General features: G+C 50.5%; 1 protein-coding gene across 2 annotated transcripts in view; it reads left to right on the top strand.

The window, feature by feature from the left end:
• The first annotated feature begins 2,928 nt into the window (after positions 1-2,928).
• MYO1H (myosin IH) overlaps positions 2,929-16,512 on the top strand; it is a 115,945-nt gene continuing 102,361 nt past the window's right edge. For both annotated transcript variants that reach the window (XM_089322894.1, XM_051835869.3), the window contains exon 1: positions 2,929-3,103. The gene's annotated coding sequence lies outside the window, so the exon portion shown is untranslated. The remainder of the gene's footprint in view (positions 3,104-16,512) is intronic.

The raw sequence follows: 16,512 nt of genomic DNA on the forward strand, positions 1-16,512 counted from the left end.
CGCACTCTGGCCGTAGCCCTGGGCCGGGGAAGCGAAGGGCCAACGGAGCAGCCGCGGCCGCCCCTCCCCGGATTGTGCGTTGTCCTTTGCGCCAGTTTCTGGTTTCTTTTTTACACCTGCCTCTTTGGAGACGGGGCGGGCCCCGCTTAGACCGGGAGTGGGGTGGGGGCGAGGGTCTGCTGCACGAAGCAGCAGAGGCTGGGCCCAGGGCTCACGGCCAGAATGGGCAGCGTCGGGATTCGAACCCGTCCCGGGCCCGCCTTGCACCCTTGCACCTGCAAGGCAGGTGCACGGTGGGGCCTCCCACGCTGCGTGGGAGTTTTTGCGGCCGTCTTCAGCCGCGGGGGCCCCGCGCCCCGGTACTGGAGAGCCTTTCCTTACTCTGAGTTTGGGGTTCAGGAAGAGCCCTTGGCTGCCCGGGCTGGGTGTGCCTGGACTTTTCCATTTAGGTGAGATGTGACCCACAGCCCCTGGACGTGCCTCCCAAGAGTAAACAGATCAGCGGGGGGTCCCGGAGGCCAGAATGCAGTTTGCAGGTGTTAGTTCAGCTCATGGTCGTGGTCGTGAAACTCCCCTTTTCCACCTCACCCCAACCTGTAGATCTTTAAGTTTTGATTTTTGGCTGCTTAAAAAGGTGGTTTTCCGCAGTGTGGTTGCTTGGAATGTCCCTGCAGGACTTAAATTTACTGCTGCGTTTAAGCAAAGGTGTTCCAAGCACTGGGCTGCACCGCGTTCGTCGTGGTTGAAATTGTCCACGTGGGTGACTGGCACCTCTTTTTGAAGTAACAGTCATTTTCATTCAGGTCTGGTTTTGTACCTTCAGAGCGTTGGGGGTCAAGTTTCTCTTTTGACAGTTGATGGATCCTGGAAAGCTTTTAAACTCAAAGGCATCGGGCGGCGCTGTGGTGCAGCGGGTAAAGCCGCCACCTGCAGTGCCAGCATCCCATGTGGGCGCTGGTTCAAGTCCTGGCTGCTCCACTTCCAATCCAGCTCTCTGCTATGGCCTGGGAAAGAAGCAGAACATGGCCCAAGTGCTTGGGCCCCTGCACCCGTGTGGGAGACCCAGAAGAAGCTCCAGGATGCTGGCTTCAGATGGGCCCAGCTTCAGCAGTTGCAGCCATTTGGGGACTGAACCAGCAGATGGAAGACCTCTCCCTCTCTGTGACTCTGCCTTGCAAATAAATAAATAAATCATAAAAAAAGTCAAAGGAGGCCGGCGCCGCGGCTCACTAGGCTAATCCTCCACCTAGCAGCGCCGGCACACCGGGTTCTAGTCCCGGTCGGGGGGCCGGATTCTGTCCCGGTTGCCCCTCTTCCAGGCCAGCTCTCTGCTGTGGCCTGGCTGTGCAGTGGAGGATGGCCCAAGTGCTTGGGCCCTGCACCCCATGGGAGACCAGGAGAAGCACCTGGCTCCTGCCTTCGGATCAGCGTGGTGCGCCAGCCGCGGCGGCCATTGGAGGGTGAACCAACGGCAAAAGGAAGACCTTTCTCGCTGTCTCTCTCTCTCTCACTGTCCACTCTGCCTGTCAAAAAAAAAAAAAAAAAAAAAAGTCAAAAGCATCCATGCAGTGTTGTGGGGCGCACAGATGAAAAACACAGCGAGACTTTTGAAGTCAAATTAGGAGTTCTTTATTAGCCAGCTGGCGACTGCCCTCTCACGGAGCAGTCCAGGGAAGACAGCCCCGAGCTGCAGTGCTGGGGGCTTTGTAAAGGCAGAACCTACCTTTTATCAGACATTTGATTATGCATGTGAGCTTGTGCAAGCAGAAAGCAGGCACACAGAAGCGAGAAGCAGTTGGCTAATTAGCCAGGCTTTTTGTAACCTTGACGCCACCTGTGCTATCCTGTGTCCTCGGCTGGGAGTAGACAGGAGAAACCACAGTCCAGTGGCCTTGGCCATTATCAAGCAAGCAGAGGTACGGAAGCTAGAAATGGGCCAGTTAAAAACTAGCATTTAAGGGGCCGGCGCTGTGGAGCAGCGGGTTAACATCCTGGGCTGCAGTGTCGGCATCCCATATGGGTGCTGGTTCGAGACCTGGCTGCTCCATTTCCAATCCAGCTCTCTGCTCTGGCCTGGGAAAGCAATAGAAGATGGCCCAAGTGCTTGGACCCCTGCACCCACGTGGGAGACCTGGAAGAAGCTCCTGTTTCCGGATCGGCACAGCTCCAGCCGTTGCAACCAGTTAGGGGGTGAACCATCAGATGGATAGACCTCTCTCTCTCTCTCTCTCTCTCTCTCTCTCTCTCTCTCTGTAACTCTGACTTTCAGAAAAATAAATTTTTTTTAAAAAAAACTAACATTTAATTTTATGAAGAACAGGCCTTGCTTTAAAACAACCAAGCAAAATAACCTATTGAACTTTCAGTCCCTTGTCACAGCAGTCTGTAAATTCTGTAGAGTAGATTTACGCATGATGGAAAAGATGGAGAAAGTTCACAGCCCGCAGGCCATTGTTTGTTCTGGCCCTGCCCATGCAACCACAATGCAGCCAATGCACGTATAGCAGGCTATGTTTGATGTTGATAACACCAACGGTGTAATCAATACCCTAAGGGTCCCTGGCAGAAGAAAGGGTGCCCACCCCTGCTAGGAGAAGTTGGTTTCTCTGCAGGCACTTGTGTCCGGGAGTCATGGCCATTTCCCTAAAGAATTGAGACCTTCTTTGCTCCAGGTGCGGTTGCTGCCAAGTGTTGCCACTGAAACGCCTGAGACCGATGCTGTCTTCCCTTTTGCTACAGATAGGGGGCGTCTCCACTGCGTGTCACCTGAATGACAGCAGAGCCACGGCAGGAAAGAGCTTGGCGGGAGGGGGAGGGGAATCCTTATTTTGTCACCCTTGTCTCTGCTGCTTCTGTGATCACGTGTGCTGGGGCACCTGCCCAGGTGAGTACTTTCTGGTCCTTTTTGTTTCCTTATAAAAGGGAAGAATGTGGCGTTCACCTGTTCCCACTGAGTACCCTCATCAGTTGCTCACCTGTAGCACGAGTCTTTGAGAAGGCATTTAAGATGCCCTGACAGTGAGACTCCCACAAGGCGCCGGGTCAGCCCAAGTCATCAGACCTCTGCCCAAACGGGAAATCTTGCAGGAGAAGAAATGCGCAGGTACTGTGGCTTTGGGCTTTATTGAGGTGGAAAATGCTCCGGCCGGCCTGGGTGTCCTAGGTTTGGGTTGTTCAGAGCTCAGGTGCCTGTGACACTGATGGTGAGTTTCAAACGGACGCGGACTCAGCTGGGGGTGCCGATCTCTCCTAGGCGGAGTGGAAGGGCAGTGTCAGCATGGATATGAACTCATTTAGCAAGTCGGGAGCATGTTTGATTTAATCACAAAGTAGCTCCATCTCATTACAGCTCGTAACTATTCCTCCTTGTCCCCAGGTTCTTCTCTGATTTTAATTTCCCAGTGGTGAGGACGAAGGTCAGGAATACATAATTTGCAGCAAGAAGTAATCACTCCTCTGTCTCCCACCCTGGCCACTGGCCCCGTCCAGTGAGCTGCAGGGGTTGGTTATGAAACAGGTGCACCCAGAGTTTGCTTGAGGAATGGTGATGCTAGGACACCCCCGGGGGGCCCCGGGCTGTGTCTGAGCCATAGCAGTCATGCTGGAGACTGGCGTTTCCCCCTTGTTTTTGCCAACTTCTATCAACTAGTGAGGCGACGTTTTCTTAGGAGAAAAACTCCGATGGGAGGTTTATCCCATGTCTCTCGTCGGGGTTCGTGCCAGCAGTCTCTGAGCCTGGGTTCCAAGGCAGCACAAAGCTGTAGCGCAAGGCTTAAAAGCCGCTTCCCAAGAGGAGGCCCGGATCTCTCTGCCGCCGTTAGCGTGGCTGCTAAGTGGATTAGAGTTCGCTTTGGGAGCGCGAGTGTGGAGGGACTGCTGCTTATGAATGCTTTATGTCTTATTTACTGCACGGTGCTGAACCCTTGGACGTTTCCAGAGAGGGAGTCCAGAAGGTCTCGGCGTCCTGTTGACGTCCTGCTGCCTCCCTGTGGATGCGGTCCCTGCACTGTCCCAATCTGGTTCTCGGGAGGGTAGGCGGGCACAAACTGAGCTGCGGACAGGGTGTGCCTCACCTACCCTGGGCGCAGGTGCTTCGGTTGTTTCATTGTTTTTTCTTCTGGACGATTGACTTTCTTTTGAGAATTTTTTTGGGGGGGGCAAAGAATAGAAACCACAGGCCTTTGATTCTGTAACTCCACGAAGAATGGAGAAGGCCAGGTTGTAGGTTCCAGGTTTATTTCCATCAGTATAAGGGAAAACTGGTGAACAGAGCGACCCCGGGCCGGCTTATCAATTCTGAGGATAGAGAGAAAATACCACCTACGCAGCTGTTGCTGAGTGGAGGGAGCGAGGAGCCGCAAATCATTGAGCCTCCCCACCCCCAGCGCCGACATCCCTGGTGGTCTGTCTCCTCCTGAGAGTTCGAGGCCAAGTCCATGCAGGTGCAGAGGAAATTTTGTGTTGACTGTCAGGATGCCATTTCCGCTGCTGTAACAAATACCTACCTCTAAACACAGGGGAGTGCAAACATGGAAACACTTAATGCTGTACCAATTTATTGTAACTATATTCTTGGTGATGACAACACTGAAACTTTTTAGATATTCTATTGGGCTTAAAGTTGCCTTTTTTTTTTTTTTTTTTTTTTGACAGGCAGAGTGGACAGTGAGAGAGAGAGACAGAAAGGTCTTCCTTTGCCGTTGGTTCACCCTCCAATGGCCGCCGCTAAAAATCTTATTTACTGGGCCAGTGCCACGGCTCAACAGGCTAATCCTCTGCCTGCGGCGCTGGCACACCGGGTTCTAGTCCTAGTTGGGGCGTCGGATTCTGTCCCTGTTGCTCCTCTTCCAGTCCAGCTCTCTGCCGTGGCCCGGGAGTGCAGTGGAGAATGGCCCAAGTCCTTGGGCCCTGCACCCGCACGGGAGACCAGGATAAGCACCTGGCTCCTGCCATCGGATCAGTGCAGTGTGCCGGCCGCAGCGCCACTGGAGGGTGAACCAACAGCAAAAGGAAGACCTTTCTCCTTGTCTCTCTCTCACTGTCCATTTTGCCTGTCAAAAAAAAAAAATCTTATTTACTGGCTTTCACTTAATTGAAAGGCATAAAGAGAGATCTTCCATCTTCCATCCCCTGGTTCACTCCCTAAATATCCCCTACAGCTGAGGGTGGGCCAGGCCAAAGCCAGGTTTCCCATGTGGGTGGCAGGGGCCTAAGTGCTTGAGCCATCACCTGCTGCCCCTCAGGGTGTGTTTGAGCAGGAAGCTGGAATCGGGAGTGGAGCCGGCACTCAAACCCAGCTTTTCTGATCTAGGATGTGGGCATCCAAACTAGTATCTCAACCACTGTACCAAACACCCACCCCTGGCTTAAGTTGAAGCCTATAAAACAAATAAGGCATCTACAGCTTAAAACAATTTTTCTAAAGATTTGGGCCATCTCTTGGCTGTTCTTACTGAATTTCTCTGCTATGCTGCTAGTTGATGAACCGTGGGCCCTGAGACATTCCGAGAGATCTGTGTTCATCACAAGATGTACCAGGTTGTTTGACATAATTTTGGGCATATTTGATTTGTGGAAAGTGAATAACTGGTGCCATTTGAACACAATGATTCCATGTGAATTAGAGTGATCCAGTGTCGCTCCTTCCCTGCCCACAGCACATCCTTAAGCGTGGTGACAGCACCTGGGTGGGCTTCCTGATGGCTCGGCTGCCAGGCAGCCCAGGTTCAAGTCTCGGCACTGACTGTCCCTGGGCCATCCTCCCTGCACCTTTGCTTGCCGGTCTGTAAAAGAGCAAGCATCTTCCAGGGCTGGGCGACGCTTCCACACAGCACTTGCTGCTCCCCAAACCTGGGCTGCGTTTCCAGGTCATCTCGTATTCCTCTCGCCTCTTCCCCATACTCTCCAAGAAAGGATCTCACCCTTTAAAGCCAGGAAAATCTGCATTTGCTAAACAGTTCCCGTGACGACCTGCACAGCCTTCTCCTGCACCCTGGGAGAATTCAGCTTCTGTTCATTCAAGGTGATGCTGTTTAATGCATGGAAAACTAGGCTCCTTGTCTTTTTCCCGGAATCCATAACCTTACCCCATCTAAGCCCTTTGTTTTCCTTCTCCCTCAGGAAACCCCATTCACCATCTGCAGGTGGGGAAAGGCGGTGTTGCCCCTCGGTGCTGGGGTGGCTTTAATCCAGCCACTTTGTGACTCTCATGTTACTTTCTCATCTCCTGCAGGGCTGGTGTTCTAGCCTCTAGGTCTCCGTTGGGGAGTAGCTTATGTGTAACTGCACAGTGCGCCTGGGTCTCCGTCACCGACAGACCTGTGCTGCTCTCTCTGACCCACGTCCCCTCCTAGCATATGTTATCAGATCTTGAGCAATCTGCATTCAGCCACACACAGACCTTAGCTTGCAGGCTTTTCTTTCTTTTTAAAGACCAATTTAGTTATTTGAAAGGCAGAGTTAGAGGGTCAGAGTAAGAGAGAGATCTTCCCTCTGCTGGTTCACTCACTAAATGGCTGCAATGGCTGGCCGGCGCCGCGGCTCACTAGGCTAATCCTCCGCCTAGCGGCGCCGGCACACCGGGTTCTAGTCCCGGTTGGGGCGCCGGATTCTGTCCCGGTTGCCCCTCTTCCAGGCCAGCCCTCTGCTGTGGCCAGGGAGTGCAGTGGAGGATGGCCCAGGTGCTTGGGCCCTGCACCCCATGGGAGACCAGGAAAAGCACCTGGCTCCTGGCTCCTGCCATCGGATCAGCGCGCTGCGCCGGCCGCAGCGCGCCGGCCGCGGCGGCCATTGGAGGGTGAACCAACGGCAAAGGAAGACCTTTCTCTCTGTCTCTCTCTCTCACTGTCCACTCTGCCTGTCAAAAAAAAAAAATGGCTGCAATGGCTGGAGCTGGGAAGCCAGGAGCTTCTCCCACTTGGGTTCAAGGATCCAAGCACTTGGGCCATCTTCCACTGCTTTCCCAGGTGCATGAGCAGGGAGCTGGACTGGAAGTGGCACAGCCAGGACTCGAATTAGCACTACAGGCAGTGGCTTTATCTGCTATGCCACAGCACTGGCCCTGCAGCTTTTCTTTAAAAAAAAAAAAAAAGAATTAGATGCCAAAATTTTAAAATTCTCCAAGGTGGGATTTTCAGGTTTCTTCAAACATTGAGAAACTGGCCACAGTAGGCCACATTCCCTGGAGGTGGTCAGCAGCTAGGGCTGAGCACGGTTGCCTTGGGTTAGAATGCCAGTCACATGACCTCCAGTTTGCTACAAGCCCCACTATTGCTCATTGCCCAGCCCCCAAACCTACCCTTTGCTGTTTGTCTTTCAACGGGTTTTCATGGGTCATTGCTGTCTCTCTCACAGTAGAGGACGAACATAAGATGTTTCACTTACTCGCGTATGAGTGTCAAAACCTCAGGATTGTGAGTAGCTAATGACAAGGACAAACTGGCCTTTCCCAACAACATACTTAACCCAGGGATGCACTAAGTGCTTTGTACATGTTTCTGAAGCCCTGGTGATACAGGGAGAGGGGTGCTAGTGTCCCCAGATGAGGGACAGGAAGTGGATGTGACCTGGTGTACCCTGCCTGTCGACCTGATTGTATGTAGAACCCCTTCTTCTGCTTGTCTGCGCCCGCTGGTTTCTGACAGCAGCTCTTTTGCTACTACTTTCATGGTTCCTGGGTTAGAACCTTAGATTGCACCAGGGAGAATCCAGCTTCCAGGAATGGCTGCTCCCCTGGCTGGCCCCACAGAGGACGCACCTGTAGTTCATGGGCTGAACCGCAGTAAAAAGGGGAGGCTGAGCAAGTGTTCCTGCCGAGTACCCAGATGGAACACCTTGGCCACGTGACCCCTATGAAGACTCATTGAAACCCTATCTAAAATAGCTCAGGAAGATCATCAGATTTGTTTGAATCTCAGAATGACTTCATTCTTTAAGATTTATTTATTTGAAAGGCAGAGTTCCAGACAGGCAGAGACGGAGAAAGGTCTTCCATCCACTTGTTCCATCGGAGCTGAGCCAGGATCTTCATCCCAGTCTCCCACGTGGGTGCAGGGGCCTAAGCACTTGGGCAATCCTCAGTTGCCTCTCAGGCATGTTAGCAGGGAGCATGATTGGAAATAGAGCAGCCGAGACTCAAACCGGTGCCATATAGCATGCTGGAGCCACCCAGCTACAGCTTCCTGCTTGGTAAAGCAGATTAAAGTGTCAGACTTTGATATTCTGGGGCTGGCAGAGTGAGTAAAGCCACCTCTGCATGCCGGTGTCCCATTTGGGTTCCATTTTGTGTCCCAGCTGCTCCCCTTCCAACCCAGCTCCCTGTGAACAGCTTGGGAAAAGCATTGAAATACAGTCCAAGTCTTTGGGTCCCTGCCACCCACATGGGAGACCCTGATGAAGCTCCTGGTTTTGACTTGGCCCAACACTGGCTGTTGTAACCCTTTGGGGAGTGAACCATCGGGTAAAGATCTGTTTCTCCCTCTCTATAGCTCTGCCTCTCGAATAGATATTAAACTTTTTAGTCTTCTTGCTTTGGCTAGTCTTGATTTCAAATAAGTATATTCTCTTGGGTAACATGAAGGAACTTAAAATTCATGAAAACATGTTATGAAAAGGCTACATATGGATTGTAAGATTGTTTGCAGCCAGCCTTATCCTTCAATGCTATTTTTTTGCAAACTTGTTGAAGTATATGCTTATGTTGTGAAATTCAAATAGATTGTTGATGCTATAAACCAAGACATTTAAAAATGGCATGAAAAGGAATCATTTCTTGACAAGCTTCAAGCCAGCTTTTTGTCATATCACAGACTGATCTCAAGGGCTCCTCTGACACAAGAGACTTCGATGGTTTGATGTTTACCAGAATGCCATCTTGTCGCTATAAGCAGTTCATCCTGCAAACGACGAACAACCCTGCCGGGCTTAAAGAATAGCTCGAAGAACTGCATGGTTTTTCTCAAGTTCAGACCCAGGAGCCCCACTGACCAAAAGCAGGGTGATTTCTTCCTGAGCCCCATTCCCTAGATCCTAGCCTGGGATTTTTTTTCCCCCCTATCTGCCTCTAAAGTAAACCGTGAGGCCCAGTGACATAAACTGGTTGGAATTCGGCTTTCTTTTGTATCACAATGTAACCATCACAGCTGTTTGTTTTAGAAACGGTAATGTTGTATCATTGTAACAAATTATACTTAAAAATCATTTAGTGTGAAATTGCAGATTAATCCCATAGGGACCGCGTATTAACCATCCCCCGGCCCTTTGGCGCATACAGATGGTGAATCTGGGATTTACAATGGGAACAATCGCTGATTACATGCATGGGTGTAACGGACAAAAAGACTGCATTTTAGGCTGGGAGAATACGATGGAGGTCCTAGCGCCTGCTTGTTTGGGGACACTCGAGTCCCAGATGAATGGGCCCTGTGAATGTCTGTTTCAACTCCGAGCGTTGGTGAAATTCTGCAGTCTGGCTCTGAAACCCACCGAGTGCGTGTGCAGGAGCCTCTTGGTGTGCGGCAGGCACCGGGCCCCGGGATTGTGCCGCAATCGATTTCAAGAGCGATTTCCCAGCAGAGCCTGTTGAGGGCCCGGCCCAGGGCTCATTATCCAAACCAACACCGGCTGTTCACTAACCAACGGGAAGGAGCTGGTGGGGGGGGGGGGGGGGCGCGGCAGCCAGGCTGCCTCCAAAATTAATCTGCACCTGAAATGAAAAGGACTCTCGAGGACAATGGCCTTGATTTTGAAACTGTCATTCAGCTGAGCTGCTGGCTGAAAACCGCCGGGCTGCTGGACGTTGAGAGTGGAAACGGCACACTCCCTCGTATGGGGCCCGCCAGGGTGTGCTCGGGCCTCGGGGTAACGGAACGTGGCTGTCTTGTTCCAAGAAGTTTATAGTTCACTTTGGACAGTGTACTATCTTTTTTTTTTTTTTGGGGGGGGGGCATTTCCATGGCAATTTACATTCATTACAGCTTCTATCTACACCTCCTAAAATCCTCTCTCCTGTTCTGTTTGACTTTTGATGCAAAGTAGAGAAAGAAGTTTTGCATTTCTCCTTTATTTTTCCCCAAGTGCAAAGTCCCCAAATGCCTAAAAGAACAAAACACACTTATTTCCCTGGGCCTTTTAGATCTGTTTCTGAACAAGGCAAGTAAAACAATGACTAAAAAGACCCTCTTCCAAATGAGTTATTTATCCCAAATACCATTCTTCCATGAACCTATTTAATAGAACTTAGAGCAAAAGTACAAGTGGTGTAGAATGTGAATGTCTCCATCTACACAGGGATACTTCATGTTCTTTTAGGCACTTGCCCTATATACACACACAATTGGTTCATTTGTAAGTTGGGAGCTTTCAAAAAAAATAGAAAGGCAGAGACAGATGCAGAGTTGGGGCAGGGCAGAAGCAAAGATGCAGAGTAGGACACAGTAGATGTGCACACATAGGCGCACATGGCAGATAGAGCTTCCACCTGCCAGGTCTCCCATCCAATGCCCCAGCAGCCATAGCTGGGCGGGTCCAAAGCTTAGCAACTCAGTCTGGATCCCCCGGGTGAGTGGTGGGGACCCAACTTCTTGACTCACCTCTGGCAGCTGTGGAGTTGGGAGAGGAGCTGAGCTCAAACCCCGGCGCTAGGATAGAGAATGTGCATGTCCCCACTGGTGTCTCCATCGCTGCACCCAATGCTGCCTCCTCACTGGCCGTGGTGCTTAGCCCTAAGCCAGGAATCTGGGCCAGTGTTGGGCCAGCTGAGGAATAATGATTGTGCCCCTACACTGGGCCCATTCATTGTCCCCCATCCTGGAAGGGCCTTGAGGGTGTTCATAAGCGTCTCGGGATGACTCTGGAGGTGCTTTGTCCCTGGCCCTTATTTCTATCATGGCCCCCTGGCCTGGGTGGGATCATACCCCACTCGGAATGGTCAGTGTAGCCATTGTTGTCCTGGTTATCAGTGGCATTAGTAACTCAGCCTGTATGACGAGGCTTGCTCCTTAGAAAGAACCTGAGTCTTTTTAAAATGTTTACTTGAAAGGGTTACACAGAGAAGGAGAGACAGATTTTCCATCCTCTGGTTCACTCCCCAGTTGGTTACAACAGTTGGAGCTGCACCAATCCGACACCAGGAGCCTCTCCCGGATCTCCCATGCCGGTGCAGGGGCCCAAGGACTTGGGCCATCTTTGACCGTTTTCCCAGACGATAGCAAAGAGCTGGATTGGAAGTGGAGCAGCCGGGACACGAACCGGTGCCCACATGGGATGCCAGAACTGCAGGAGGCAGCTTTACCTGCTAGGCCACAGCGCTGCTGCCCCCCAGCCCCACCCCGGGGTCTGTTTTTATCCAGTCTGAGCCTGCACCAAACTATCAGGTACAGTGTATATAGTCGTTGTCTCACTGCTTAAAACAGCGAGGATGGGGCTGGGGGCTCAGCACAGTGGTTGAGATGCTGCTTGGGACCCCACATCCTAGGTCAGTGCCTGGTCCAAGCCCTGGTTCCGCTTCTGATTCCTGCTTCCTTCCGGTGCCCGCCCTGGGAGGCAGCAGTGATGGCTCAAGTAGTTGGGTCTCTAGACCCTCACGAGAGACCCATGGAGATTCCAGGCACCTTGCTTCAGACTGGCACAGCCCCGGCTGTTGTGGACTTGTGGGGAGAGAAACATCAGATGGAAGATCTGTCTCCCCCTCCCTCTCTGTCTCTCCCCCTCCCTCTCTGTCTCTCCCCCTCCCTCTCTGTCTCTCCCCCTCCCTCTCTGTCTCTCCCTCTCCCTCTCTCTCTCCCTCTCCCTCCCTGTCTCTCCCCCTCCCTCTCTGTCTCTTCCCCCTCCCTCTCTGTCTCTTCCCCCTCCCTCTCTGTCTCTTCCCCCTCCCTCTCTGTCTCTTCCCCCTCCCTCTCTGTCTCTTCCCCCTCCCTCTCTGTCTCTTCCCCCTCCCTCTCTGTCTCCCCTCACCTTTCAAATAAAAACTGAAGCTGTGGGATAAGGAAGAAAGAGGCTGAGTGAGGCCTTACAGCTACCAGTCTCTAACATCAGCCAAAAATGTTCAAATAAAATCTTAAGTATTGGAACTATTCTGGTCTATTACACATCTTTGGAGCTTTTAGGATGTAGGGCCAAGTTGGTCATGTTCTTGCTTTAATTATGCCCATAATAAACTGTCTGTGGTCCCAGGCTCCTTTATTACATCAAGAACATAATGATGCTTACTAAACAATTGACGGTAGAATCCCTCTACAGTTTCATCATAAATCGTTTAGTTTCTCCCTTCCCTAATTCAATGGAAGCTAATCCAGGGGCCATAAGGCATACTGAGGGATGCTCCATTGGCTTCTTTGATATTGAATTGACTCAGTTACAAGAACAAGTGTCCTAGGCAAGGACAGGTTTGGGGACACATGCAGGTGAACCTTGTTCAGCACTCGGCCCGTAGGGAGAGACACATGGGTGCTGAGAGCCCTATTTCTCTGCCTTCAGTGCAGGGGTGCTATGGGAAGGCAGATTCTGATCCTGTCAGCCTGGGAGACTGCCGGGATTTTGGTCCCAGATGGTACTGATGCTGTGGTCCCCCAACCTGAGAAGGTTCTAGAAGGCTCACTGTTCTGGTGAGTTCAGCATGCCTGCTGGCATTCGTGTGGTCAGCAGGGCGTAGGTTCGGGGGTCAGCTGAGAGTCATTCCTGCTTCCAGGTAGCACTGAGTAGGGTGGGGTAAGCCACCCCCAACTTACTGTGTCAGACTGTGTGCCATAATAACAATTAGCATTTACTACAGGCTGGCTCTTCTTGGTCCTATCCTAAATGTTTTGTATGCAGTAACTTTCTTAAGACGTTTGAAATGCACGTGTGTCAGATCTATCCTATTGGTCCAGGTATCACTTAAAAGTATTTCAAGCTTGCAGGAAGGATCGATAGCGATTCAAATGCACCACTCACAGGTGTTTCACGGTTGTCGAGACGTTGCCGTTCTTGGGAAGATTCCAAAATTAGTCCTCAGAGTCCGCAGCACGCGGATGCGATCCACCTCATCTGTTTGTTCATGGAGGCGAGAACTCGGAGAAGAACTTAATTGGTCTAAAGCAAACAAAGCCGTGGCATTTGATCTACTTGTGTTGTAGAAGCAACAGGCACTAACTTCTCATCCTCACACCAGGCCAGGGAGAGGCGTGGCCAGCTGTGCTGTTGGGCGGTGAGGGAGCCCAGGGCGGGGCGGGGCGACAGAGCGGGCTGCACCCAGGGGCAGCAGGCAGCACTGGCTCTGGACTCTTCATTTCCTTTCTTCCACACCCCTGAGTTTCATGCTGCTTGATAACTGATCCCAAAGAACACCACAATTATCTCTTATTTATTTTCTTATTTATTTGAGAGGTGGAGAGCGGACTCTCAACCTCTGCTTCGTTCCCCAAATGCCTGCCAGTGCTGAGCTCAGTCCAAGTCTCCGTGCAGGCGGAAGAGCCCAGTCACCGGAGCCCTCACCCTGGCCTCCCAGGCTCTGTGGCAGCAGAAAGCTGGGGGTCGGGAGCAGAGCCAGGCCTCGAACTCCGGTGGGATGCTGGTATCTTAAATAGCATCTTAACCACCAGGCCAAATCCCACCCACCCCCGATATAATACTTTGAATATGTATATGTAGCCGGCACCGCAGCTCACTAGGCTAATCCTCCGCCTTGCAGCGCCGGCACACCGATTCCAGTCCCAGTCGGGGCGCCGGAGTCTGTCCCAGTTGCCCCTCTTCCAGGCCAGCTCTCTGCTGTGACCAGGGAGTGCAGTGGAGGATGGCCCAAGTGCTTGGGCCCTGCACGCCATGGGAGACCAGGAGAAGTACCTGGCTCCTGGCTTCGGATCAGCGCGGTGCGCCGGCTGCAGTGCACCAGCCGCGGCGGCCATTGGAGGGTGAACCAACGGCAAAGGAAGACCTTTCTCTCTGTCTCTCTCTCTCTCACTGTCCACTCTGCCTGTCAAAAAAATAAAATAAAATAAAATAAAAAATAAAAAAAAGTATCACAGTCAAGCTAATTAACATAGCCTTGAAATTCACTAAGGAGTGTGTTCCAGGTGTTCTGACCTGATTTAATGAAAGGTAACTCTTACGAGGGGCTGCGCTTCCTGCTGTTTTGTTTTGTTGCTTTTTTATAAGATTTATTTGAAAGTCAGGATTAAAGGTGGAAAGAGATCTTCCATCTGCTGGTTCACTCCCCAGATGGCTGTCAGGGCTCAGCCAGGCTGAAGGCAGCATCCAGAAACATCATTCGGGTCTCCCATGTGGGTGACAGAGGCCCAAATACTTGGGCCATCTTTTGTTTTCCCGGAAGTGGAGCAGCCATTCTGTCTGCTATGCCACTTTTTGGTTTTTTTGTTTTTTAGAAGTTTCTTTTTAAAGTTTATTTATTTGAAAGACAGAGAGAGAGACAGAGAGGTCTTCCGTCTTCCAGAGCTGAGCCAATCTGGAGCCAGGAGCTTCCTCTGGGTCTCCCATGTGGGTGCAGGGGCCCAAGCACTTGGGCCATCTTCTACTGCTTCCTCAAGCCATTAGCGGGAAGCTGTGAGTGGAAGAGGAGCAGCCGGGACTCAACCTGGTGCCCGTATGGGATGCCGGCACCACAGGCAGAGGCTTAGCCTACTACGTGCTGCGCCAGCCCCTACCTTTTTGTTCCTATCATGGACTACAACAGTAGCTCTCGGCATCGTGAAGTGAAGTGGGTGATGATTTTGCTTTTGCAGATCACTGTGGGTTTTAGAAACCACCTTTCTTCATGTGCACAGACTCTGCCCGCTGCATAGCGTGATTGGTGTTGTACCCACTCCCTTCTACATATTGCCCTGTGTCATGTTGTGGGGGAGGGTAGGTCACGGGTCACAGGCTGATCAGTGAGCAAAAAGCAGCCTGTGGCCCACTACTTGCTTTGTGTTCTGTTTCCAAGATATTTTACTTATTTTGAAAGGTAAAGTGACAAGATCTTCCATCTGCTGGTTCACTCTCCAAATTCCTATGAGAACCAGGGCCAGGTTTTTTATTTTATTTTTTACTAAGATCTATTTTCAATTAACTTTATACACATACGATTAAGTCTGTTAAGAGTTCAACAAATAGTATGGGGGAAAAACACAACTGTTGCTCAACTGTCAAGACGAGGGCTGTTCAAAGTCACTGCTTCTCAAAGTGTTAATTTCCCTTCTACAGACTGCCTGTTAGGTGCTCTATTACCACAGGTCAGAGAGAACAGATGGTATTCGTCTCTTTGGGACTGGCTTATTTCACTAAGTATGATGCTTTCCAGATTCAACCATTTTGTTGGAAATGACCAGATTTCACTTTTGTTTTTAATTGCTGTGTAGTATTCATTGTATACATATCCCATAATTTCTTTATCCAGTCTTCAGTTGACGGGCATTTGGGTTGATTCCATATCTTAACTATTGTGAACTGAGCTGCAATAAACATGGGGGTGCAGAGAACGCCTTCATTTCCCTAGGGTAAATTCCCAGGAGTGGGATGGCTGGGTCGTATGGTAGGTCTATATTCAGATTTCTGAGGTGTCTACATACTGTTGTCCACAGTAGCTGTACCAGCTTACAGTCCCACCAACAGTAGATTAGGGTACCTTTCTCTCCACATCCTCACCAGCATTTATTGATTACTATATGAGAGCCATTCTAACTGGGGTGAGGTAAAACCTCACCATGGCTTTGATTTGCATTTCCCTGACAGCTAGTGATCCTGAGCATTTTTTCATGTGTCTGTTGGCCATTTGGATTTCCTCTTTTGAAAAATGCCTAAGTCCTTGGCTCATTTTTTAGCTGGGTTGTCGTTTTGTTGAGTTTCTTGATCTCTTTATATATTCTGGTTATTAATCCTTTATCAGTTACATAGTTTGCAAATCATTTCTTCCATTCTGTCAGCTGCCTCTTTACTTTCCTGAGTGTTTCTTTTGCAGTACAGACGCTTCTCAATTTGATGTAATCCCATTTGTCATTTTTGGCTTTGATTGCCTGTGGCTCTGGGGTCTTTAGCAAGAAGTCTTTGCCTATGCCAATGTCTTGCAGGGTTTCCCTGATGTTCTCTAATAATTTGATGGTATCAGATCATAGATTTAGGTCTTTAATCCATTTTGAGTGGGTTTTTGTGTAAGGTAGGGGTCTTGCTTCTGCATGGGGAGATCCAGTTTGCTCAGCATCACTTGTTGGAGAGACTGTCCTTGCTCCAGGGATTGATTTTAGCTCCTTTGTCAAAGATAAGTTGGTTGTAGATGGATGCACTAATTCCTGGCCTTTCTATTCTGTTCCAGTGCTCTGTTTTAGCACCAGTACCAGGTTGTTTTGATTATAACTGCTCTGTAGTATGTCTTGAAATCTGGTATTGTAATGCCTCCAGCTTTGTTTTTGTTATATAAGACTGCTATAGCTATTCGGGTTGCCCTGTGTTTCCAATTGAATTTCAGCATTTTTTTTTTTAGGTATCTGAGAAGAATGCTTGGTGTTTTTATTGGTATCACATTGAATCTGTAAATTGCTGGACATT

The sequence above is a fragment of the Oryctolagus cuniculus genome, chromosome 21, assembly GCF_051225735.1.
Source record: "Oryctolagus cuniculus isolate XC-2025 breed Fujian yellow rabbit chromosome 21, ASM5122573v1, whole genome shotgun sequence".
In the NCBI taxonomy this organism is placed as follows: Eukaryota; Metazoa; Chordata; class Mammalia; order Lagomorpha; family Leporidae; genus Oryctolagus; species Oryctolagus cuniculus.